This window comes from Anser brachyrhynchus (genome assembly GCF_964034855.1).
Source record: "Anser brachyrhynchus genome assembly, chromosome: 5".
NCBI classification, from domain to species: Eukaryota; Metazoa; Chordata; class Aves; order Anseriformes; family Anatidae; genus Anser; species Anser brachyrhynchus.
The window spans coordinates 65,656,029-65,681,025 of record NC_137699.1 but is presented as its reverse complement, the minus strand read 5'-3'; the positions used below and the strand labels follow the sequence as shown (position 1 = coordinate 65,681,025).

The 24,997-nt window shown below is 45.4% G+C and overlaps 1 long non-coding RNA gene across 1 annotated transcript; it reads right to left on the bottom strand.

The window, feature by feature from the left end:
* Positions 1 to 2,221: 2,221 nt before the first annotated feature.
* Positions 2,222 to 16,721, bottom strand: LOC308195508. The gene is made up of 3 exons (XR_013951564.1): positions 16,593 to 16,721; positions 3,011 to 3,160; positions 2,222 to 2,659 (listed from the first exon to the last, which is right to left on the bottom strand). It is a non-coding gene; the product is annotated as an uncharacterized lncRNA (long non-coding RNA).
* Between the last annotated feature and the right edge of the window lie 8,276 nt (positions 16,722 to 24,997).

Here is a 24,997-nt window from a genome sequence, read left to right as displayed (position 1 = left end):
GAGGCAGTTAATTGAATCCAGTGCTAATCTTGAAGTATTCTTGTTTGTCCTAACAGCTCTCTGGTTCCTTATTCACCACCATGCTTAAACTCTAATGACACTGGTTGCTTTGAGACTTCAAGTAAGGAAATTTTAATAAAAGCTTGACTTGATGTTATTCCACTACAAGCTCTGCGCTGAATTAAACATAAGGCTGAGGAGATATGTTGACAGTACATCAGCATGAAGTCCTGCTGGCCGCTGCTGAATATGGGTAAATAGTTCTATGTCATTTTCTTCAAGGCTCATTTCCAGCTTTCAATCAGTCTTCCATATAACGTGGTTGAGGTGCTATGCAAGACATTATCATGCCCAGTTGTCTGAAATGTGGGGGCACAGCTAATTTTGAGAAATGAATCACTTGTCTTTCCCATTTTCATCATTCAGGTGTTAGCCTATCCTGAAATACAGGCATTCAGCTAGAGTATACTGTGCCTTGCATACACAGAATAGCACAGAAAATGACTACATGATAAAAAATAATAGCTAAATAAGCTGCGCAGTCCATTACTGATGTGTGGACAAGCTGCGACTTTGGGGGTTTATCTCTAATATCACAACTTTACTCTTTGATGAAATGACGTGTTTCCCAGACAAGGCAAATGCCAAAGGCTGGGTACATTTGAAAGAAAGGTTGTGAGGGGTGCGATGTGGAAGACTGCTCTATGCTAGAGAGGCTGTGTACAAGGCACGGCATGGCCATGGCCCTGCAGAGCTGCCCACGCACCACAGCTGAGCAGAAGTGAGGTAGTGCTGCCAGCACTTCAATGCTGGGGTGCAGGGAGCAGCCCAGGCCCCAGTGGGAAGCCGTGCAGAGCTCATCCTGCCCACTTTCGAGACGTAGGAAATGCAGCTTGAGGAAAGCCAAAATAGAGGGAGTGAAGAGCCCATAAATGGGGCAGCACTAAAGGAGCAGCAGAACAAAGACTGTGATAAGATGGGGCTTATCGGTTAGTGCAAGGCATTACATTTCATGTTTGTCTGAGGCAGCGTGAGATTGCATTTGGCTCAGACGGTCTCACCACTACCGTAGTACAGTTAATTTAAGAAACATATCGATTTGCACAGCTGATAAATCTCTCCCAGCACAGCAGCAGGCACTGCTGTGCTCCAGCACGCAGGGAGCAGCGCGGCCTTGCAGGGGACGGCACGAGGCTGGCGGGGCGACATCCGCAGCTGCCGTGAGACGACGGGGAGGTTATCTGGATTTCACACAAGTGCTACAACCTGAATATAAGGAGCTACAGCCAGTCTCAGGGCTGCATGTACCAACCTCAGCTGGACGCTCATCCAAGGCCCCTGGGGACATTCCCCTGCCACGGGCGGTGTCCCACAGACATCCACCAGACCACGCTGAGCATGAGTGGTTGTTGCCACTGCACACAAAAAAAGAGGAACAAAACACATTCTGAAGGGTTGGTAAATTAATAATCACTGCACAGGCTGGAGGCAGTGCCATGCATTCACTTGTTAAGGTGAAAGTGGGGAAAGAAAGGTGCTGACAGCTATTACTGAATTAGCACAGAAACACACAACATGAAAGTTTATTAACGTTTTCTATTTGACTTAAAAGGCTCTCACCTCTCAAGGATTAAAATAAAATTGGTTCGAGGGGATAGCTTTATTGAATTAAAAGTTAGCTTTTAAAAAGTTTCTATCCCTAGCATTTTCTGGAGCTAAGTATCAGCCAGACACCTTCCTGTGCCTGCAGTTTCCCCCACCCCAGCGCCCAGGGAAGTGTGAGGGATGCACCCAGGGGGGTGCGAGGCTGTGGGACAGGGGAGGCAACGGCACCCAGCAGCGGCTGCACATCCAGGTGCAGGGAGGTGCTGGAGAGGTGCCAGTAGGTGCCCTGCTGCCCGCAGTCCCATCAGAAGTTTGGGCACCAGGAACAGGGCTCTGCTCTGTGGTTTGGGGAGGACAACGGGTCTGTGGCACGGAACCGAATGGCACCTCCACTTCCCCCAAAGCCAATTTTCCTCTGGCCTCTGTACAACAGGAAAGACCTAACAGTTTGTTGCCTGTCTTTAATAGATTTATTGATTTTCATAGGTGATAAATTGCACTATATTAAGATAATGGCATACCATTTATTGCTATTAAAATTTATATAACCAAAATTTAAAAGTAATTTAATTTTAAGTGGAAAATAATGATTGCAGTTGAGATACCCAAAGACAACTTATTACTCATCCTCCATCAACATTTTATTAAACAAGGGAAAAAAAAGATAATTGAAAGCTTCAGTAGAAGTTTTTTGAATATATGCTATATTAATGATCATAGTAAAAATATATTAAAGGCTTTTATACAGTTTCATATATACAAAGCTCATACTTTCATATGAGTTTATCATCAGCTGCTCAGTTCTCTGTCAAAATGATCTGTTCATTTTAAAGCACATTTGCTGTAAAAGTAATTATTGAACTGTATTGCAATGTTTTGATTCAATTTAGCTAATCTAGAAATTCTCTGCCTAAATTAGTTCCCCGAAGGCAGCCTTGCTCGCGGGCTCGGTGCCTCCCCTGCTGCCCGCCCAGACCATCTCCTGTGTGTGCCTGTGGCCTTGGACCTGAGCCGGGGCTCCAAGGGGCCCCGCGGTGCCCTCGGAAGCTGCAGCCTGTGAAGAAACGATACGAGTAGCAGAGTATCAGCAGACAGAAACAAGGAAATAAAGCTCTAGAAATACAATCCTAATGAAGAGCTATGCCTGCTAATATTTAACCTATATTTTTTCTGAATTATTCAATACACACAGATAGATGGAATATTTTGATATTGAAAATAGCCCAGCAGAAGATGGAAACAAGAATTGTAGGTTTTGCTCTGCTATTAGTATTGATTGTCTTTATATCACATAGCATGGCCCTCGCTGATGAAATAATGTAGTCACTTACAGCGCTGTCACAGGGGGTTAGGTAGGATGGCTGCAAGAGCAGAAACACACGTGATCCAAACCTCATTGACTAACCTCAATATCCCAGCAGGACAGTGATTTCGTGGCTCCTGTTTCTGTGCTGTGATGGCACCGCTGACCTGGTGCCACCCGTCCCCAGGGTGCGGGCAGCGCGTGTCCCCCCAGCGTGCTGTGCCTGCAGCGGATCCACCCCGGCATCTTGCCCTGAAATAAAGCATGCACATTAAAAACCTCACCTTCTCAATTATGATCTACTCAAATATGTTTAACACCAAACTTTGTGACACAAATGTTTGGCATCTATCTCCTTGACATCTTTTACATCCTTTCTTACTAGGCTTCATCCCTAACCTCTCATCTCTGCCTTGCTTGCCCCTTCATGGTGCTGAAGCTGTGTTGCGTGTCTAATGGCAACAACCAGACCTCAAAACGCAGAGAAGGGGGAAGCAGACATATTATTTGGCTGTATGAGCAACTACTTTTTCAAGGAGCAAAAATGTGTAAAATCTGAGAAGAAAAAATCAGTGATGAAAAATAGCAGTACCTTTACTTGATTTGTTCATTAGGTGCAATTTCCTGCCTTCTCGATTGGCACTGCACCCCCTAACTACTAGGGTGGGGAAGCAGTTTTGTGACCTGCAGTCGCTGTGCCCCTCCTCAGGCTTCAAGGAGGACACGAGCTAAAGCCTCTTCTACCTGGCACAGAGGCCATACCCACAGCCCGTCCCTATGTTCCAGCCAAGCCTTCCCCAAAAGGAAGCATTTCTGAGATCTAAGGCACTGCACTTAAAGCATAAACCATTCAAGTGGATATTTCAATTGGGCTAAATGCAATAGAGGGATAAATATATATATAAATATAGAATAATTTGCCAGGCTCTATATTCTGATTTTCTTCCCTAATGGCCACTAAAGGCTTAATGGTGAAGAGGTGAAGAATAAAATGACCAAGAGGTGAAGTGGCAGAAAGAATTAACAAGCCAGCGTAGTGATATTTTCAACATTTTTTTCCAGATAAAAGGACTGGATTTCCTACTCCACACGGGCATTGCAGCCACAGGGCTGCAGGCTGCCTGCAAAGAGGCCATGGGTTTTGCAGCAGAAGCTGAGGATACCGCAAGCAGCACGTGCCCCTGTGCAGCTCCATGCCAGAAGAGCCTGCACGTGCCAGTAACAACTCATTAAGAAGCCCAGTAGCCTGCACGAGGTTCCCCGGTCGGTGGCGTGGGTCACACTGTGCCCACAGGGAGATGATGTCCCCCAAAGCTGGTGCTGCCTGTGGGTGCTCCAAACTCACGGCAACGGGGCACAGGGGAAGGATGAAAGGGACGCGGGGGCTGAAAGCATGCAGCAAGGAGAACCACATCCTGTAATAACAGAAGGAAATAGCTTGGAAAATGAAATGAACTCCCAGTAGAGCAAAGTAAATAGTAAGCAAATTGTCATCCAGGTACATAGTGGGAAAAAACAACCACTTTTCAGACTGCTCTTCAAAACAGTACAATCAGATTCTAATTTGTAGCTACAGGCCCCGCAAATCTTATCCCCTTTCCCCTTCTGACTCCATTCCTGATGGGCCGTCAGAAAGACGCAGGCATCCAAGAGGCAAAGGGCACGAGCTGGAGCCCGGCGGCTCCCCCTGCCCCTCTTTCTGCCCAGAACCAGTCTGTTCTGGTATTGAGCTCAACATCACAGCACTTCCCAGCCAGATGATAATTTCAGTTTTACTTTATCCCAAGGAAGATTAAAGGCTCTTATAATGTGTAAGCCATCAGCTTGAAATATTGTCATGGACTACATTTTTCAGGGTCTTTTTTTTAATATTCCCCAAATAAACTGTACTCTTCCAGCACAGAGAAGAGAATTGAGGGGAACGAGATATAGGTGAGTACAACTGCGAAGGGCTGCCAAGGTTAACAAGGAAGGGTCACATCTGTCTTCTGCAGGAGCTGGGGGCAGGCACTGCTGCAGCCGGGAAGCCACACGGTGGAGCAGAAAGCAGCAGGTTCTCACCACGCAGCTGGACTGCGGGGCCTTGCCACAGGTGGATTTTCAGGAAGACCCACTGATGAAAAAATGAACTGGTGGCTGTTGAATCCCTTGGTCTTACTATAGACTTTTGGAGGCTGCAATTCGGAGAAATATCACTGTGTGCTTCCCCTGCTCCTATACTTCTGCAGGCATCAGGTACTGGACTGTGGACCTAACCAAAGCAGATGTTCCCTCTGGTCACTAACATTTGTGTATGAATATCAGGCTTCCTGAAAAAGAATATACATTTTGTAGGTTTGACTGTGAGTGGAGGAAAAAAAACCACCTTTCCTAGCTTTACCAAGTTGTGATGGTGTGATGTGTTTTTTCATCCTGTCCTTCCTGCAGTTCCTGGGCATCACTCCAACATCAGTGACACCCAGCATGGCACAGACCAATAGGGCTGCCTGTCAGTCAACAAATCCTCCTTTGTAGAAACATTCACAGCTCTTTTTTTTTCCTTCTCCATACTTTAGATCAAAATAAGACTTTTCAAAGTCTTAAGGGAAGAAGTCTTTAAGTCTGAAGAAAATAGAAAACAGAGTGGAAATAACAGTCACCCACAAGTCCTGTTCACCCACAAGAAACCTCTGGGGCCTGAGCTGTTCTACTTCACATAGATCTTGAAAACTCCTTCTGTAACCAGGAGATTTGGAAAGCAGATTGGGAAACAGAAGACTCCCCTTCATCCTCCGCTCAGCAGTCAAGCGTGTCCTGACTCCCCATCCTCTCTTCTACTTCTCCTTATTCTCCCAACACCAGTCCTTCCTGCACAAATAGTTTGCAATGAAGATTTCACCACACTTGAAAGTGTCATCAGTACAAGTGTACATATATACATATTGTGCTTCAGTAAGTGGAGCCCACTTGGATCAAGCCCTTCAAGCTATCTTTCTGAAAAGCCTGCTTTCTGGCAGCACTGCACTTTAGCCTGGACAAGACAGCTTTGAACATGGTCGATTTTTCCCCTATACCTGCAGAATCACTCATACCTGATACTGAGGGGATCTCACTAATCCAAACATGATTCAGTTTGTAAAATATTGGCATGAGAAAAGCAAACAGGTGCAAGGAAGGGATGCTAATGTTTTCTATGCCCAGAGGTTTTGACGATCTTTCTGGAAGCAGATTTTCACTAACAGCAATTGCAAGCATTTGTTACAGCCTGGTTTCTTTTCAGGGGCAGGGTCACATTTTCAATTAAAGCTATTTATCTATGGTTGCTTTGCTTTCCCAGGTGTCAGCCATGCGTGTTTGAACCTGGCCACTGTTATGGTGATGTGTAAGAGTATCCTCAACTTTAACAAAATACAATTATTGCTGTAAAAAATCCCTTTTAAAATTAGAACTCGACTGGAATATGTATTTTCTTCTAGCTCATCAACAGTCTATATAATAGAAAAAATGCTACAGACTTTATTAAAACTCATCCTCACTGAACCCATGAGTTTTGATTTCAAATGTTCTTCTATGCAACTATAGTAAGTGTCCTCAACTCTCACAGATACCACAAGTATATCAGAGGAACACTTCAGAGATTAGGTTGTTGGGGTTTCTTTAATATATATACATGAATGATACTTACTGAGATGTTGCTAAGATTGGCTTTTCCTGGGTACCTACTTACCCAAGTGTTCTGGAGAAGGGGAATGAAGTGCCAGACAGCAGCACTGCTGGCACTACTGAAGTGTAGGTTGCATGTTATTAAGAGGAAAAACAAGTGGGAAGAGATCAAAGTAAGTTTGGATTAAGTTGTGGGGTTTTTTTGTTTGTTTTTCCACCTACAGGGAAGATTGCTTTTTGGTGAAAAAAATGTACTCACAAATTCTGAAAAATTACTGTGGTTTCTTAGTCCTTACTTTTGTAATGTATAGGAAACCTACGTTGAAACTAGTATTTGCCCAGGTGCCAACATCTGAATTAGTACATACATCACCAACAGCACATTTCCATTAACAACAAAAAATTTGAGTTATTGATTTGAATAAGATAATGACAAAATAGGCACATCGTTCCAAAAAGAATAGCAAAAAAAGTATAGAAAATGAAAACAAGAGTAAAGAGGAGAATTGGAATTACGGAACAGTAGATCTGCCTTAGGTCAGCTTCACAGAATCATAGAATTATAGAATTGGTTGGAAAAACCCTCCAGGATCATCTGGTCCAACCATCCCCCTACCACCAATGTCACCCACTGAACCATGTCCCTAAGCACCACGTCCAACCTTTCCTTGAACAGCCCCAGGGACAGTGATGCCACCACCTCCCTGGGCAACCCATCCCAATGCCTGACTGCTCTTTATGAGAAGAAATGTCTCCTTGTTTCCCCTGGCACAACTTGAGGCCATTCCCTCTAGTCCTATCACTAGTTATATGTGAGAAGAGGCCGACCCCCAGCTCTCCACACCTTCCTTTCAGGTAGCTGTAGAGAGCAATGAGGTCTCCCCTGAGCCTCCTCTTCTCCAGACCAAACACCCCAAGTTCCCTCAGCCGCTCCTCACAGGACTTGTGCTCCAGGCCCTTCACCAGCTCGTAGCCCTTCTCTGGGCCACGTACATCTTCCCAAATGCCTCTGTGCTGGGAGCAGAGTAGGAAGCAGATGAGCAGGGGTAGGTATAACCAGCAAATATAGCAAAAATAAATAAAGAGGTTTCTAATTTGCCAGAGTTCTGTTTTTTTGTCTGTATTACTTGTACTCTTTAAAGAGAAAAAATGGTGCCAATCCATCTTTACTTTAAAAGATGATGACACTCAAACCACCTCTCAACTGCTGGAGTGGGGTGAAACAAAATACAGTAACATTCAAGAAAACACTCTCCTCTCATACAGCCCGTCTGGGCATGGCTGGAGGGGAATCAGTCCAGTGCAATGGACTGATGGAACGGGAATCAATCCAATGCAATGCTGCTGTGCTGCAATGCCAGACTTCGTGGATACTTACGAGATGTATAAATACAAAAGTAAATTTAAACTGGAAAAAAATATATTCTTTTCAATTAGCAGACTACCCAAGCTCACCAGACAAGCTCTGGCTAAGTTATATCTTCTCTAGTTCTTCCTCCTCTCCACAAGCCACATTCATTCAGACCAACTCCTTCCCTCCTTCTCACTCCAATTTTTATGCTAATAACATCACTGAAGCCTCTCACATTTCTAAATACAGCCCTTCATCATTTCCCTAATCCCTGCGTAATTCTTGTACTGGCCCATATTCCTGCCAGCTGAACAAATAGTTTGCAATGAAATCAGAAGAGTAACTGAAGCCTCAGGACCTAGAATCGACCACAGCTGCTTTGCCTAGAGAAGCAGCTGTCCTACCAAAGAGAGACACCTTGTTAGGTCTGTGTGGCCAGACATTGCCCTCAGGTCATTTTCTATTGATATACCCATTTCTTTGATAACACTTACCTTACACGTACTCCAGCAGTTTGCAGCCCCAGAGACCCACCAGTCACACAAAGGAGTTTTCCTCCTGAACTGGGTGCATAGTACAGAACGCACCCACGGGCGTTGCACTGTGACTTCACTCTGCAGACACACAGATGAACCCTTACCGGATCTTCAGTGTTGGGTGCCAGTCCATCTGTTTGCAGGCAGAGATAGCTGCCCTTATCTGAGTATGTAGCAGGTCTCCCCAGTGTTGCTTTGCTCTGTGCCTGATGACCCTTTTCATGTGTCCCTTCCCATCAGCTGTTCTGGTTTTGCCCTTTGTTCAGCATCTCTGACTCAGACCTACCCGCTTTCTGCCAGTAAACTTTATCCACCCAAGGGTGCTGTAAAGTCTCAGGTCTACAGTCCACGTGGACTGCACTGGTGCCATGGATTGCCTGTCTAATGCACAGGTAGAGATTCATAAAAATTCTTGTTTTTCTGGACATTTTGAATTACAGGGAGGACGCAAATTCCCAGAGTACCCCTACAAACCACTGTAGCACAGGCGTTGGGTTTTCAAGTTTCCTAAGGTGAAGCATTCAGCTCTTGACATCAGTATCAAGCCCTGTACTGGCTTAGCCATGGTCCCGTGCCCAGTATGGGATTTGCATCTCTTTGATCATGCCAAGTGTTTCATACTATTGAGCACAAAACCCACGCTTCAAAACAAAGGAAATATTTTCCCCTTTTCCCAAGATAATTTTAATTTTTCCATTTTAAGAGTTACCTCATTTTCCCTAGACCTTGCTGATGGGAAATTCTGATCAACATGTAATGCAGATTTCTGGGTTACCAACAGTTTAAGGAGATTATCACTTCTCATCACCAGCTCCCTCAGCCCCACTTTGCATCCAAGTATGTGCCTTTTGCACAGCTTAATACTGAGAAGATTGTGCCACAGATCAGTGTTAAATATATTTCTTCTTTATACTACCAATATTGATTTTTCCACCTTTTCCCCAGACTCTGTGCAATATTTCCTTTTTTTTTTCCTCCCCATGAACAAGCAATGGAAATCATAGATCAAAGTTTTGTTTCATGTAAAACTGGTCTCTGGAAAAGCTAATTTTTTCCATTATAATTGCATCTGGAAACAGGGTGTTCTAAGAGACACATATTACCCAAAGCCCATGGGCTCCAAGCATTTTTCTTGCTCAATTTCCCTTCTCTGCTTTTTTCTCTTATGAGGTGCAAGAAAGGATGCAGAGGCCTGGAAGAAAACTGCTTCTGTTATTCAATTTCTTTCAGTAAGTAAAAATAGTTTATACTACCTAACGTTTGAGCTTCCTTCACTTGGAGGAAAAAACAGGTTATACACCATGAAAATCCCAGTTAAGTAGTTAGGGAAGGATTGAAATAGTTCCATTGTAATTCATGCTGCAAGTAAATTTTGAATAATATCTTGAATCTGGAATGCTCTATTTATTAAGGAGCTAGAAAATATTCAAAGATATGTTGCTTTGAAAAGTTGTTGCCCAAATCATTTAAATCTGCCAAACATAAATATCATTACACTGGGCACAACTGCCCAGTATACAGTTACCAGCTGCAGATACAGACAGAATGGAACAAGTAGAACCATTGACTATTTCTGCTAGAAAAAGTCTGTTTTCCAGGGACGAAGAGATGGAAGGTATCTACTTTAAAGATCTCCAAAGGTGTCCTACACAGGCTGTCTGGAAGAACCTGCAAAAACTACCTGTGAATCACAAAAACTTGGAGGAAAGGGTGGGGGAAAAAAGATTTCTGACATTCTCTATAGGCTGTGGATTGATTATGAGGCACATTTGGCTTCACTGGAGCCCCCCTGGGGTTCCATCCCACTGTCACTGCAAAGCACCCTCACAAAATAGTTTGTTTCCCATAGGATGGCAAATTTATTCTTTTTACCCTCAAATTCTTAGGGTATAAGAAACCCTGAAGTAGTTCCTTACATTTATACCAGCTGTTTTGGATGTTGGCAATGGCATCTGGCATTTCCCTACGGCTAGAGAAATCATTCTCAAAGTGACTTGGATTCTGTGAAGCTTCCTACAAAGGAGAACTCTCACTTGAAAAAGCATCCTTCTTCCAGACAATGCACAATCCCTGAAGCATGATCACTTTAATAAATCCAATTATATTCCCCCACCCTTTTGACTTAGCACTTGTCACATAACTCTTACAACCTGGTCCATCATTGAGCACAAGGGGACCTGATCCTTGTTGGGACTTTGTATGGCCTGCAAGATATCTGAAGTCACAACAGAATATAGGTAGACAACTTACTGTTCCATATAATCAAGGCTTTACATTAGCCTCATCCTCTACTTGATAAGTTGGTTGCCCTAGCCAAAAGGCAGTTTCACATTATCCAGAGTTTTTTTGAACGTTTGTTTTCTCCAAACATTTGTCGTATTTTTCAAGCCCATATTTAAGCCCAATCCTATTTTTTAAAAGGCCAAATCTGCTCCAAAAACAAGGTGTTACTTCCCATTTAAATTCATAGATGTATAGTTTATCATCACACGTACAGCAGGATCTGTGCAGAAAGGTGAATTCAAAATGAAGCAGTGGCAGAAAACAGACGTGGTGGTCAGTGAACGGATAGTTGCTCGTACAAGAGGACAATCATACAGGAAATCAAAATGAAGGCCAGGAGCACGTTTGACGGGTACGTACAAATATCATTGATATCAGAGAGAGAATAAGTGTATTTAGGTTGAAAAGGCAGGCTAACATGAGTACAGGTGGCCATGAATACAAAGACTGAAAACTGAAAGACAGTGAGCATTTGGGACACAAGCCTAGGCAGGATACTGGGGACAAACAGCCAAATTATTTTTAGGCCACACATGGAACTGAGTTTTAGGGATAGACTCTGGTTGCTTGTAACAAAATAGACTCAATGCACTGACCTTACTGCTCCCTCCCTCCCGGAGCCCTGGCATGATCTTGCCTTCTCTGCTTTAAATTCCTCAGAACTGACAGATTTCTGCTAACACATCACTGCTGATGAAGTGGCAGGTTTCTGATAATAACCTGTCTTGTCAGGATATGTCTGACCTGATGCAGTTCTGACAGCAGCAAGCAGCCATACCCATCAGAAATCACATCCCTCAGCCACGAGAGCACTGGGTGCAGCATGGGAGGAGAGCAGACAAGGAGCCTGGGCACCAGGCACTGCCTGCTTCTGCCTGGGGTGACACAAGCTGTCTGCTCTGCTTGTTTTACTGCTACACGATATTTGCGTCATGAAACAGGGGAAAGCCATTGTTTTGTCTTAACTGAGAGTAAGCCAGATCTTCAGAAGTTTTGCAGAGAGGTGCCGTTCGGGTGGCAACTGCTGATTTTACTCCTACTAATCCAGAGCAGTGCCATAAGCAATGCCAAAGAGCTCATTGTCACATATGCCCTGGGCACAGATTTCACTTTAGACATAGATGCACTCATCTCTGAGCAAGCTGATATCCACCAAGTTACACATTGGCTTTTAAATAAAATGGAAAACCAGGAGCTGGAAACCATTTTCTAAAAGATTTTTTTTCCATTAGACTTTCTCAATACAAAAAGCTTTATTTTAAAATATTGACAGATATTCTCAGCAATTTCTTCTCCACTTTAGCCTCAAGTTAGAGTTTGTAAAATTTCTAATTCTTAAGAAAAAGTTTTTCCACATAGAAGAGCCACACAAAGAGAGCCCTATTGTTGCAGGTGTTTTGGGTGGGTGGGGGGAGCACTTCATCCTCCTGAATTTTAAGGCTTTTAATATTCTATGTGTTAAGCTACTGTATTTGTATGCTACTTACACTGTTACATCTCTCCTCCTGTCTTCATAATTCTGGCTTTGACAGCAGGAGAAAGGATCGCTTAGTTTTCCCAAGGTTTTTGATCTGTGACGACAACTCTATCTTTGTGGAGTGCTGATGTCTATTCTGCCCAGGAATCAGACAGTATTACTGTAAAACTTTGTCATCGGGCTCTGCTTTGATGGATGACCAAAGTAGCTGCTATTCTATTCAAAGGTAAGCAGGAAACTTGTAAGAAATTACTCAGGAGAAAGTGAGAAAATAATGTGCAATTCCAAATGGCATGACAAAATGATCTGCTTAAGCTCAGCACTTAGCTATCTGAGAATGGGAGTGAAAAAACACCTCACCCATATTTGAATAGCTGATCACGTAACTAACTTGACAGGCCATTTATATGGTGAGATTACATCGTTGTATCAAACTGTGGGCTGTGTTCTGCCTTCAGTTACACTTTGCATGTCACATCTTCATGGGGCCATAAAATAAAGAAACAGGACAAAACGTCTAACTGTGCACACACTGTATTCCTGGTTCAGTATTGCTGCAAGGGTTTGTTTCATTTGTTAAATGGCAGAATAATTTGGCCAGCAGATGCATTTAATGGATACCTTCCAGCACTAATAGTTACAACCTGATATATGTTCATTTGTGTAACGAGTCCCATTAAAAACACATGCATATCTTAAGGAAAGAAAGAATAAGGTTTGTATAATAACAGAATAATCACACTTGCTTAAAACAATAGAAATAGGAAAGAAAAATCCAAACAAGTTTCCAAGCATCAGGAAATAAAGTGATGAGTAATAACCAAAAATAGATTTGTCAAGAGCATGTCATGCCAAATGACTCTGACCATCCATAATGAGACAGTAGAACTGCTCAGAAGGGAACTAAATGCCACATATCTTGCTTTTAGCAGTGATCGAGACTGGTTTGTGAGACTGCCTCCTGAACAGCCACATGGCCTTGCGCTATATGCTGGGTTAAAACCGATGAGATCTTTCTGCTTTGAGGCCAGTTAACAGAAGCATGGAAGGCTCCACCAAGCATGGTGGCTAGATTCGGGTCTACTCCACGTGTATGTCATGAGTGCAAAAGACAGGAGATCACACTACTTTTTGTTGATGACATCAAGACTTATTCAAGAGAACAGGATTAGACTGCATAGGTATTTTGAGAAACTGGATAAATACAAATAACTGTACAAAAGAGGAAGTAGGAAGAAGTTCAGTTGTACTGAAAAAGGGGAAGAGAAAACTGGTCAGACAGCGCTTCCAGCAGAAGGGGTCCAGGAAGACCACAAACACAGCCTGTGTCAGCATCAACAGGCTGCTGTTAGAAAAGCCTAATCCTGCTGGGATATGTTCCGTAGGGGAAGGAGCTGTGTGAGACCACCTTCCACTGCTTTAGGGGAAAGCTAAGGTAACCAGCTTTTATTTTAAGACTACAGATCAATATTTTGTGGCAATAGACTAGATTAATCACTTGCAAGGATGCAATGATGCCTTGTTTTGTAGGTTCTTCATCAACATTTTTACCTGTTACTGTTAGTTTTCCACAGAGAATCACCTTATCTAAATATTTCTCAAGACTATCTTGCATACTTATGGACCACTTTCAACCCTGCACCTGAATCCCCAAGTTCTGAAGCCCATTCCTGGTAGGCTGAAGGTGCCATTTCAAGGAGCAGTGCAACAGCACCTCTTGAACCTGTGCCTCTGGTCTGCTCAGCAGCTGGAACTCTGTCCTGTAGTCCATCAGGAACATTAGCTCTGAAATAAGCTCTCTTTGTAAGGAGTAAAAATAGCCTTTCAGAGAACCCTCTGGATACATGCTAGTCTAAGCCCTCTCCTTGGATTAGGACAGTGAATGGTGTATGAAGCTATGGACTATGAAACATACTTGTCTCTTCCCACATAAACTTAAATAAGACAAGTTTATTGTCAGATTAGTCTTTAACTGCCTGCTCTTTGGAGTCTGGAAAGTCTCAAATTGGCAAACTTAAAATAATTGCATCTTTGATAAGAAGAATCAGACTGTGCTTGTAAGTGCTAGGTAAGCTCTGAATTTTATTAATTTATTACGTGTGTTGATCTTGCCTTAATTAACAGATCCTCAGATATTACATGAAGACAAGAAAGTGACATTTAATGTTCTAACAATTGTGCATAAGCACAAAACTCACTGTAATAATCAGGTACATAGAAATGTTAACATCTTGGACACCAAACAGCATGCTGAAATTCAGGTAAAGCTACTCTGATAATAAAACCAGCACAGACACTGAAAATTTTCTGTTTCCAAAATAGTTTCACAGCCTTAAGAATTGCCATTTAGGAATTTATTTTAAGCATCAACATTGCCTAGTCTGCAAAATTCTTCTATGTAATTAGGAGTTAAATTCAACTACCCTCAGCAACAACAGAGAAGTACTGAGAAAACCCATACCTGTGTATACTCTAGGCTTTTAATTCCTTTTTTTATTCAAGTCTAAATGACTATGTTCTATTACCAAAGGAATATTGAGATAGAAAATAAATGCAGAGGGACTCTCACGAGTAGGCAGCTGTTCAGGAAAACAGTTTAACAAAAATAGCTACTCTACTTCTTGGATATCCTCCAGAGTCAAGCTGGAAAGCTTCACATGCACTTGATTTAAGAAAAAAGGAAAGGCTTCCACCCACCATCTCTTTCAGGACCATGTTTTCCTTTGCTCTCCAATGCTTCAGTGACCTCTATATTCCAGTTACATGCACAGTCTTCAGCTCTCAAGGAGATTAAATAACAGAAGGATCTTCAGAGAACTTTAACACAAGTCAAACACATTTTCAGCTAACATATAATAAAATCTGTGCAACTTCCTAGCATCAGATAACACCAAGATATTGCTAGACTCAAAAGTGATTCAGGGAGATTTGGGGATGATTGTTCTACTGGTGACTATTAAATCCGATAGTCAAGAAATCCCCACACCATCAACAGCTGAAAATAAAAGCCAGAGGAAGGACTACCTTACTGAAACTATTTCTCATGTTATTTCTTAATCACTTGCATTCAAGCAGTCACTGGTCTTAACTCACTACATACTGTGGCAAACTTACTGTTTTAAGAAAAAAGAACCCCTACAGCGCTGAGGTTATGAAAAGAAACGAAATGCTGAGGTCTCCAGACAAAGTCTACAGGTGATGTTTAAAAACACAGACATGAGCCTGACCAAAGAAGCCAGAAGTCTAAGGGCAGAGGAAGGCTTTGTTCACATGTTGTCAGCATTCCCCTAGGCAAAGAGGAAACCTCTTAAGCAACAGTTCTCCTGCTGGATTTTCCTTTTATTTTCTCCTATGGGAGTGATGGGTGGCCACATAGTGGTCTGTCCCCATTTATGGGGACATTATTTCTGACCTGTTCCTTCCTCCCCCCGGCAGGGTGCCCACCCACCAGGCAGCTCCATCCCTGCGCAGCTCACTCTCAGTCAGAGCAGGGTGTCACATACTTTGGTCACGGCAGGAGGAGCCATACATTGCAGCAGCTCCCAATCTTTGCTCAGTTTTCACAGCCTTTAACACCAGTTAGCTGCACTGGCATTTCAGCTGAGGAGAAATGGTTTCTTCCACCAAATCAAAATTAGAGCAACTCAACTGCGCAGCCAAGAGAGAAGAAACTACTTTTGCCAAACTCAAAGGCACTTCAGAGTTGCTCTGGGACTGGATTCCTCCCTCATTAGCCTTCAAGTCTAACTGCAACCCACACCTCTACACGCTGTGGGCACGCTCCTGTGCCTGCAGGGCTAACACAGGCCGCAATGTGCCTCATGCCTGCACCAGGACAAAGCATTGGTTTGCAGTGCTGAATCCCTAGGAACTGACGCAGTGCTGCACAGTTCCCCCTCTGGACCATACCTGCTGGTACTGAAACCACACACTTCCCAGCCAAAACAAAGCCAGCCCAGAATTCAGGCAAGCAAGAAACACAGCAAAAGCCCCCAGAACAATTAGTCTATATTTTGTGCATTAAAACCCACAAACCAATCCAATGGAGGAGGAAAAACAACAAAACCCAATTAGCTGTATTATAAGACAGCTTTCTTAAGCAACGTGGGGCTGAAGGCATCACAAGGACAAGGCAGCCCAAAAGGCTGCAGACCCTCAGCCATGCACTGTTCATCCCCAGAGGCACTAACTGGTACCGCCGCTTCAGCTGGAGCCTCAGCAAGGCAGCAGTGTTAAGCTTGAGCTTGTGTTATAAAGCCCAGCTTAACAGTTTGGCAAATTTGGCTTAACCTAAGGCTGTGGTCACATTGGGATGGTGCACAGCAGGCACCTGAGCACCACCACACTCATTCCCATATCACCCCTCTTCCTCCCCCCCAAGTCCAGCTGTTTCACCTTTGTTCCATACAGGACAGAGCAGCCCAAACCACCACCTCAGCTTTACAGCTGAGCTGTAGGTCAGCCTTATAAAGACAAAGAGGTGAGCACCTTCTGTGTCTCCACCTGAACTCCCCTCCGTGTCAGCTGCACCGTGTTAGTGAGCCACTAAACACAGATTTTTTAATTGACTTGTGATTGACTTTCACTACTAAGCTACCCTAGAGGCAGCTCTCCTCCCCTTGGTCATCCCCAAGCACACTGAAGTGTTAGCTGTTGCAAAGGCATAAATCATAGCAAAATTTGGCTTTACCTATTATTAGATTGTAAGATCTAGTAATTTCTTTTCTGGATGTCAGAATGCTGCTCTACTGAATGAGCCTGGCTGTGTATGAAAGCTAAATGCAATGGCAACGTACGTGCCCAGTAGGTGCAGCCTGAATTGCACATCCATAATTTGCTCAGCTGAATGCAGCTTAACTCACGGATTTCCAAGTTATTCCTTTCACACAGATTTTTACCTTCGGTCCATTTTGACATCTCAAGGAACCCACCAAAACACCCTTTGGAAGTGCTAACAGTGATGGCTTATCTAAAAAGCCACAAATCCCTTCCTACCACCCCTGTTTCCATAGCTGCATCAGATCAAACACGGGGCTGCTTGAAACTGGGTTTCAGAGTCTGGGGACTCTGAAAGTCTGGGTTTCCAGCTGGGGACAGGCTCTGGGGGGACCGAGGCACCCCTGCGGCCCAGCACGGCGCTGGGCAGCAAGGGGCACTGAGCCGACCCGTCACCACTGCCGCCGCAGGCGTGGTGCTGTCGCGTGCACCTCGGGGCCGTGGGTTTGCTGCCCTTTGATCGCTGCTGACCAAGTTCCCCCTATTTTCTTCCTTCCCGTGGGGGAGAGCTAGGCAGGCCCGCTCACAGGCTGCTTCCCCGGGCAGCAGCCTCGTCACGAGCCCGCTGCCGGCAGACGCGCTGCATGCCATCTGCGCCGAGCAGTTTGTTTGCAGAGCACGGCTACCTTCTGTTTGCTGCCTTCAGAAACGAGATGGCGTGATGCAGGAACAATCAGAGGGAAACATTTCTGTCATCTTCACCGGTACCCTCAGCTCTACGGCCCCCTGAATGTGAATTAGTGTCTTAAACAGTTTATTCATTCATGGCAATCTGTTCATTTATTTTCAAGAGATTGTATAGCTCTGGGAAGCCTCGCGTGTTTGCTTTTTTTTCCCTCTCTAAGCCCTGACTATGAGATATTCTCTATTTTTCTCAGATCAGTGCCGCTTCCACTCTGCTGGGCTGATGTGTGAGACAGTCCTGGGCTCAGGAATGGAAAGGAGGAACATTTAGGACCGAGTGAAGACTGCTGAAGTGGCCGTGAGTTACCCAGCAGCTGCACGCAGCCCCAGGGGGCTCGGGGGCTGGCAGCTGGCGGGCAGCAGAGGCAGGATGCGGCCACCCGAGCACGGCCATGCTCCGCGTGCTGCTCCCTACCAGCCAGCACCGCGGTGCTGGAGGCACCGGCAGCAGGTCTGCAGCGTGGCTGGTAGAGCAAGGCTGAGCCCCCGCCTCCCTTGAAACAAGCTGCAATGGGAAAAGTGGGAAAATAAATTTTCCTGACAGGCTCCCAACCCTGCCTGATTTTCTCACCCCAGGAGCACTGCAGGAGCAGTTTTTTTACCTCCTGTAGCCAAAACCAGGAGCAGATCACAAAACAGTTTACTAAGAAATTCAGCTGTGCTTCTGAAAGCAAAAAGCACAAAACAATGTAAAGCTTTCCAAAGCCTAAATAAACGTTCATTTTACACAATGGATATCATCCAAGCTAAGGTTTTGGGCGAGACTTTTGCTGGATTGTTTTTACTTTTCTAGAATTCCGGAAAAGAACTATCACTAGCAGAAATGTAAGAAGGTACAACAAATGAATGGCAAGGCAGTGGAATTACATTCCAGGCACACTTGAATGAAGTACAACATCTGTCTGTGCGCAGGAAGCCAGAGCAGAGCTCGCCATCATCCAAGTTTCAGCTGAATCCCATTTTACAGCATTAGCAGGACAAAGTGGTGCTGCAGCACAGTGCTTGCCGCGTGCAAACCAGACTATTCCTTCCTATTTTGGACCTTGTGCCACAGTTGCATTTGTTTATTTGTTTGTTTTCTAATCCTCCCTGCTGGAGCTCAGAAGGATTGTACAATACCACAGCAGATCCACTACTGGTTGGTTTGTCCAGCACTAAATATCAGTGGTGCAGAGACAAGATTTGGCAGGAGACTCATCTGTGCTGCCTTTGAAACCAGAATCCTCTGTGGTCATCTAATACTGCAGCAGAGGCCTCCAAAAGACATTATGCTGTTTCTAAAACACAAGGTGTTATTTGTACAGATAAGACTTCTCCAGAGCTCTTCCTCTCCTGTGACTTTTATTAACAGGCAGTGTGAAGATGTGCAGCAGCGTTTAACGTATAATATTTTCAAATAGATGTTTCAGGTCTAGCTTGTGCTATTTGATCCATTAATCACATATAGCTTTGAGTCTAGAAATAATGTTAAAAAGTCTATGTAGTTACAGGCTATTAGGGTAAATTGGTTTTCACAATGGCTTTACTCATTTCATTCAAGTTTTCCTGAGACCAGTCTGGCGAACTATTATTTTCCACTGTCTCTTTCATCTAGTAATTCTAGCAGAGTAAACTGAATATCCCCCATGACTCCAAAGCGTTCTTGCTGGCTTTTTAAAAATGATTTCGATTTCACTGATACTAAAAAAAATTAACATTTGATGAAAATACCCATGATCACTTTCATGTCCAGGAACTTCCAAATTGTTACTGTTGTTGATTAGTTTTCTATGGCAAAAAAAAAAAAAAGGAGGGTTACTGGCCTATGACAGACAGAATATAGCACCACTCTGTATTGTCCACTCCATGGGTAACCAGCAATAATTAGCCCAACTTTCCAGCTTTTAAGATACTCAGTAGCTAAATCGTTTGCCCAGACCATTAGCTCATGTTGAAAATCTGACTTTTGCCTTCAAGTGTAATGGATTCTATCCATAGAGTATTTAAGTATTAAAACCAAAAGTCGATATTACAACTGAGAGTATCAGAAATGTAATATGAGAGACTGAAAATGAGACTCTTGTAGAAATAAGATTATTCTTGTCTAGGAACACAGTCCACAAGTTCTTTAACATCCTTCCCAACATGAGACAGCAAAATGTGTTTGAAGAAATAAAGAACAGCTCAGGAATAAAACCAGGAGCAGACGTTGAATCCATAGTGAGCAAAGATTTTAACCGATTCTGCGGAAAATAATAGAAAGTTGAACGGTACATAACTGGGAAGGGAGAAAAAACATACCAGAAGGAAACTCAGGAAAGCCCAAAGAAAGTGTTTGCAAGTTCACTTGCCTTTGCTGTGTAAAATAAAATTATGGTTATCAGGGCAGCCTCTAAAGACAGTGCTGTCGACTGAAACATTGAAAAACCGAGCTTCTGGGTCCTTTTAAGGCTCTGGGAACGACCTTCCCTCCCCTCTGCACAGCGAAGCTGATTTGTAGCCTTATCAGAAAGTTCAGAGGAAGCAATGTAAAGCTGCAAGGAGAGGCCCGACTGGGAGACCTTCCCCAACACCCGCAGCTGCGTGGAGCAGTGTCTGGCAGAAACCCTCGCTGCGGACACCAGGCAGCCCCGCTGACGGCTCTCCAGGCAGACTCAGAAGCTGTTACTGGAAAGTCTCTGCCTTCAGAACGAGCTGCTGAGCAGATATCAAGCAGAAGCAGGTTGCTTGCTTATTCAAAAGGCCTAGCACTACACTGCACGCTGCTGCGTGTGACCATGTGCTGAAGCAGCCTGTCCCTGAGCCGGGCACATCCCAAAACACCGACAAGCAGGGGCTGGGCCAGCTGCTCTGTCCCACGGCTACCAAAGGACCCAGCAGTCATGCGGGGGCTCCTCTCACTCCCAGTGACCCAAAGCATCGGGACACGATCACGATGCCAAAAGGATCTGCCACCACCCTTGCTGGTGTCTGGTGATCTCTCTGGGCTGTGGGATCCTTACAAGCACCGAGTCCCCACCTGGGTTTTAGCCTCTTACTTTGTACTGGGTTTATATGGCAAGGGCTTGGTAGTAGGGTCTTACAGGGGAGGCCTCCGTGAGCAGAGCCCAGCAGCTGCCCCATGCCGGAGCAGGGCCAGCCCCAAAAGGGACCCACCGCTGGCCAGAGCCGAGCCAGGGAGCGATGCTGGCCGGGCCTCTGGGAGAGAAGATTTAAGAAAGGGAAAACAACTCAGCTCCATCTGGTATCACAGGCGTGAAGGCTGGAAACCTTCTTTTCTTGTCCCTTGTAAATAATTTAATGGGTAGCCAATGCCATTTTAATGTTCAAGGACCTGATGAATTGGCACCAGCAGGGACTCCACCAGCAAACCAGTCTGTGGTTGCAAAAAGGCTGAGAGGTGGAATGAAAACAAGCCCCTGGTCTGCAAACACTCATAACAACCTGGGTGCTATCACGGTAATCTTTAAAATGCCAGGACAATTATCCCTCACACTGCCCGGCTTTGCTGCCTTCTTTTATAATGACCCCAGCTACAGCTTCTTTTTCACTGAACCTGCTAATCTCAAACATCGCCGGAGGGGAAGGCATCTGTTAATTAGTGACAACTCACGCATGCAGCTGACCTCTCCTCCTTTGGAGCAGACAATGCTCCTCTTTCCATTTCCCTCACAGCAAGCATAAATCCCATGCCCATGGCTGGCAATGCTTTGCAATGCAGCAGTGCAGGTTTTGCTACAGTTACAGACATTTTAGCACTGGCCTTTACCTTCCTGCTCAGCTATATTAGCTGAGTAACCTTTAAAGGAAGGCAAAGTCATTTAAAGTGCTATTAAGCAAGGCAGGTGCACAGAGCTTACCTCTGCCAGGCCGTGGCAGATGTGGGGCTCTGTCAAGCACTGCAAACAAGAAAAGGTCATGAGCTGCTCAGAAATGATCCTCAAGGTCTCAGTTTGTGTTAAAAAGAGTATATCCTTAGCTCAAGTACAGACATATCAAACAAAGGGTAATACGAGCTTATCAGCCAGAGAGCTGTCAACGTTACTTAACTTCTGAGTTAGTTTAGAAGTTTCAAATTATAGTCATCACAGGTAATCTTTAAATTAAACTGGGGAGCACTATCTGACCACTGACTTACAATTTCTTTAAAAATAGGAAATACTGATACATTGAACATGCACCCTGAGGATCCGCACACAGAGGTTAGTGGTTAGTCCTGCCCCTGAGACCTTGCTCACGTGAGGGAGGCCAGTGCTGAGCTGCTCGGGGACATGTCCTGCAGCAATGTCGTGCTGCTGAGCGAAACCAGCTGTGGGCAGGACCTGCTGACCGAGTTGCCAAGCCTCCCTCCACCCTGTCTGAAGGGTCCTGGCAGTCGGGTAAAGTCCCTGTGACTGGAAAAAGGGAAACATCACTTCCATCTTTAAAAAGGGTGGAAAGGAGGACCCAGGGAGCTACAGACTGGTGAGCCTCACCTCTGTGCCTGGGAAGATCATGGAACAGATCCTCCTGGAAGCAATGTCAAGGCACATGCAGGACAAGGAGGTGATCCGAGACAGCCAGCATGGCTTCACCAAGGGCAAATCGTGCCTGACCAACCTGGTGGCCTTCTGTGGTGGAGTGAGCTGCATCAGCTGACACGGGAAGACTGACTAATGTCATCTACCCAGACTTCTGTAAGGCCTTTGCCACGGTCCCACATGACATCCTGGTCTCCAAATTGGAGAGAGGTGAATTCAAAGGGTGGACCATTTGGTGGATAAGGAATTGGCTTGAAGGTTGCACCCAGAGAGTGGTGATCAATGGCTCTGTGTCCAGGTGGAGGCTGGTGACGAGCGGCGTCCCTCAGGGGAGGGACAAAAAGATGGGGAGTGACTCTTTGTTCAATCAGATAATGACAGGACAAGAGGGAATGGTTTTAAACTAAAAGAGGGGAGATTTAGATTGGATGTTAGGAGAAAATTCTCCCTCAGAGAGTGGTGAGGCACTGGCACAGGTTGCCAGAGAGGTGGTGGATGCCCCATCCCTGAAGGTGTTCAAGGCCAGGTTGGATGAGGCCCTGGGCAACCTGGTCTAGTGGGTGGCATCCCTGCCCATGGCAGGGGGTTGGAACTAGATGATCTTTAAGGTCCCTTCCAACCCCAGCCATTCTGTGAGTTCATGAATGAAGTCGAGCTCTGGGGGAAGAGGGCCCAGCAAAGCAGCACACACAGCAAAGGCTGCAAATCTTCACAATTTTTAGCTATCAGCAATATAAAGAGGTTGTTTAGACTCACCAAGAGAAAAGATGCCATTGTTCAAGCATGGCAAGACCTCAGCAGAAAGGATCAGAGGGTGGTGATGGGTCCCAGAGAATGCAGCCAGCAGCCCAGATCTTTGATGCACCACATTCATACAAATACAAGCCGGAGCAGAACATGTTGGCTGGATGGTGTCCTACAGTTACAGCAGCCAAAGGCAAACCCAAGTCCTGCTGCTTCCCACGTGTCAGGATAAGGCAGCAACAACAGAAAACCAGAGCACTTTTTTTGTCACATAGATCAAGAACAGTTTATCTTACTGTGCCTCCAAGATGTTGCGGCTTTATTTTGGCTTTGGCATTTTTATGCCAGAGAACAAGACAATCTGACACCCACAGGCAGCAAGGTCACTGGCTGAAGACCACTTCTACAGCATGACCAAAACATCATCTTAACCCAAGCAGAGCAGGTTTGGGCTTCAATTTAAAAGTGACCTTTGCCAGGTGGCCCCCAACAAAGCTTCCATTTTTCACACCCACTCTGGTGTTTCCTCTTTAAAACACTTTACTGAGACCAAAGCGCTACTGTTGATTATCTTTCTGAAACAGCAGGCAGAGACAGGACCCTGCTTTGCTGGGTTCTGAGCAAATGTGGATCAGAAACACAACCTGGGTCTAAGGGTCAGCTCTGAGAGGCATTTACAGGAGCAAACGTGAGCCTCCAGGGTTTGTGAATGCTGCTGTGCCAGCGCTCAGGATGGTTCCTGTGAGCACCAAAGGGGCAGAATGAGCACACCAGCTCCATCCTGCCATGAAGGAAATTCAATTTGGTTCTTGACATGATCTCAGTGCAGTTTGACAACACATAATTGAAGGCCTGTGTCAGAAGGAAGCAGCCTGTGGCTGCTGGTTGGTCCCACCCATCGGTCCTGCCGTGCCCGGGGGCTGCGGGGCTTGCGGGCCCCTGGCTGGGCAGCACTGGGCGCGTACTGGGCTCAGCCCAGCTGCAGCCATAGCGTGCAGGGGCAGGCGTGCTGCACTGCCAGCCTACGGGGCTGCGGGCGCCGGTCAGGTGCATAGGGTCAGAAATCCATGGCTTGATAGTTTGATTGTCAGCATTTTAGAAACCATCCATCTATTCTCTCATGGTTCAAACCTGCTTGCTTCCCAGCAACACTCAGCACGGACCTGCTTAACTCCAGCCCTACCAAAGCTGCATTTCCCACCAGGGCAGAGCCGGACAGCGCGGTGGCAGAGCTAACGTCACCCTGAGATGGGCTTTGCCTTCTGCTCCCAGAGCCAGGGGCAATAAACCACCAGAACTGCTGTCATACAAAGCAGATCCTCACATCTCCTTTTTGTTGCAACTATTTTTAGCCTAGCCTTTTGATCAGCACCCAACCATTCCTTCTTTACTGTTCTGGATTTCTCTCTCACTGGTAATGGGTGTTGGGGCTCTTCCTGCTAAGTCTCTGGCAGAATGTTTAAAATAATCCCTCCGTCTTTCTATCGGCACTAAGGGCATGGGAAGCTGAGTGCTTTCAGCTTTAAAAACAACAGCCAGCTGCTACACAGCATTTCCAGGAGCAGCCCTGGAAGAGAGCGTTTTATTTACCTGCAAAATCCAAAGCGTTTCAGGTTTGCAGCTGGCATCCTAATTTCCAGAGAGAAATAATGACTTTATTTCTCTTTTTTCACGGAGGGCTATAAATATTTAACATATGACATCCAGTGCTATAAAGTTATCTGTTGTTCTAAAATGAAAATAGAAATAAATATCTGCGTCATCGAAAAAAAAAATAAAATAACATGATCTGTACCACGACAGCTTCGTAACACAGAGCGGCGTGGAGCACAACTCGCTGGCGCCGTGTCCGAGCAGCACAGCGCGCACCGCTCCGCGCCCCGCCCGGGCGGAGATGCGGCAGGGGAGCCGCGCGTGCACACACCGGGACGCGGTGGCCGCAGGCACCGGGACACCGCCGGCACCGGGACACCGCCGGCCCCGCCGCCCGGCCCCGCCGCCCGGCCCCGCAGCCTCGGCTTGCGCTTGGGGGCCCTCTGCTGGGGGCCCGGCTCGGCGCTGGGGGGGACGGAAGCGCCTCGCACCGACCGCTCTGCC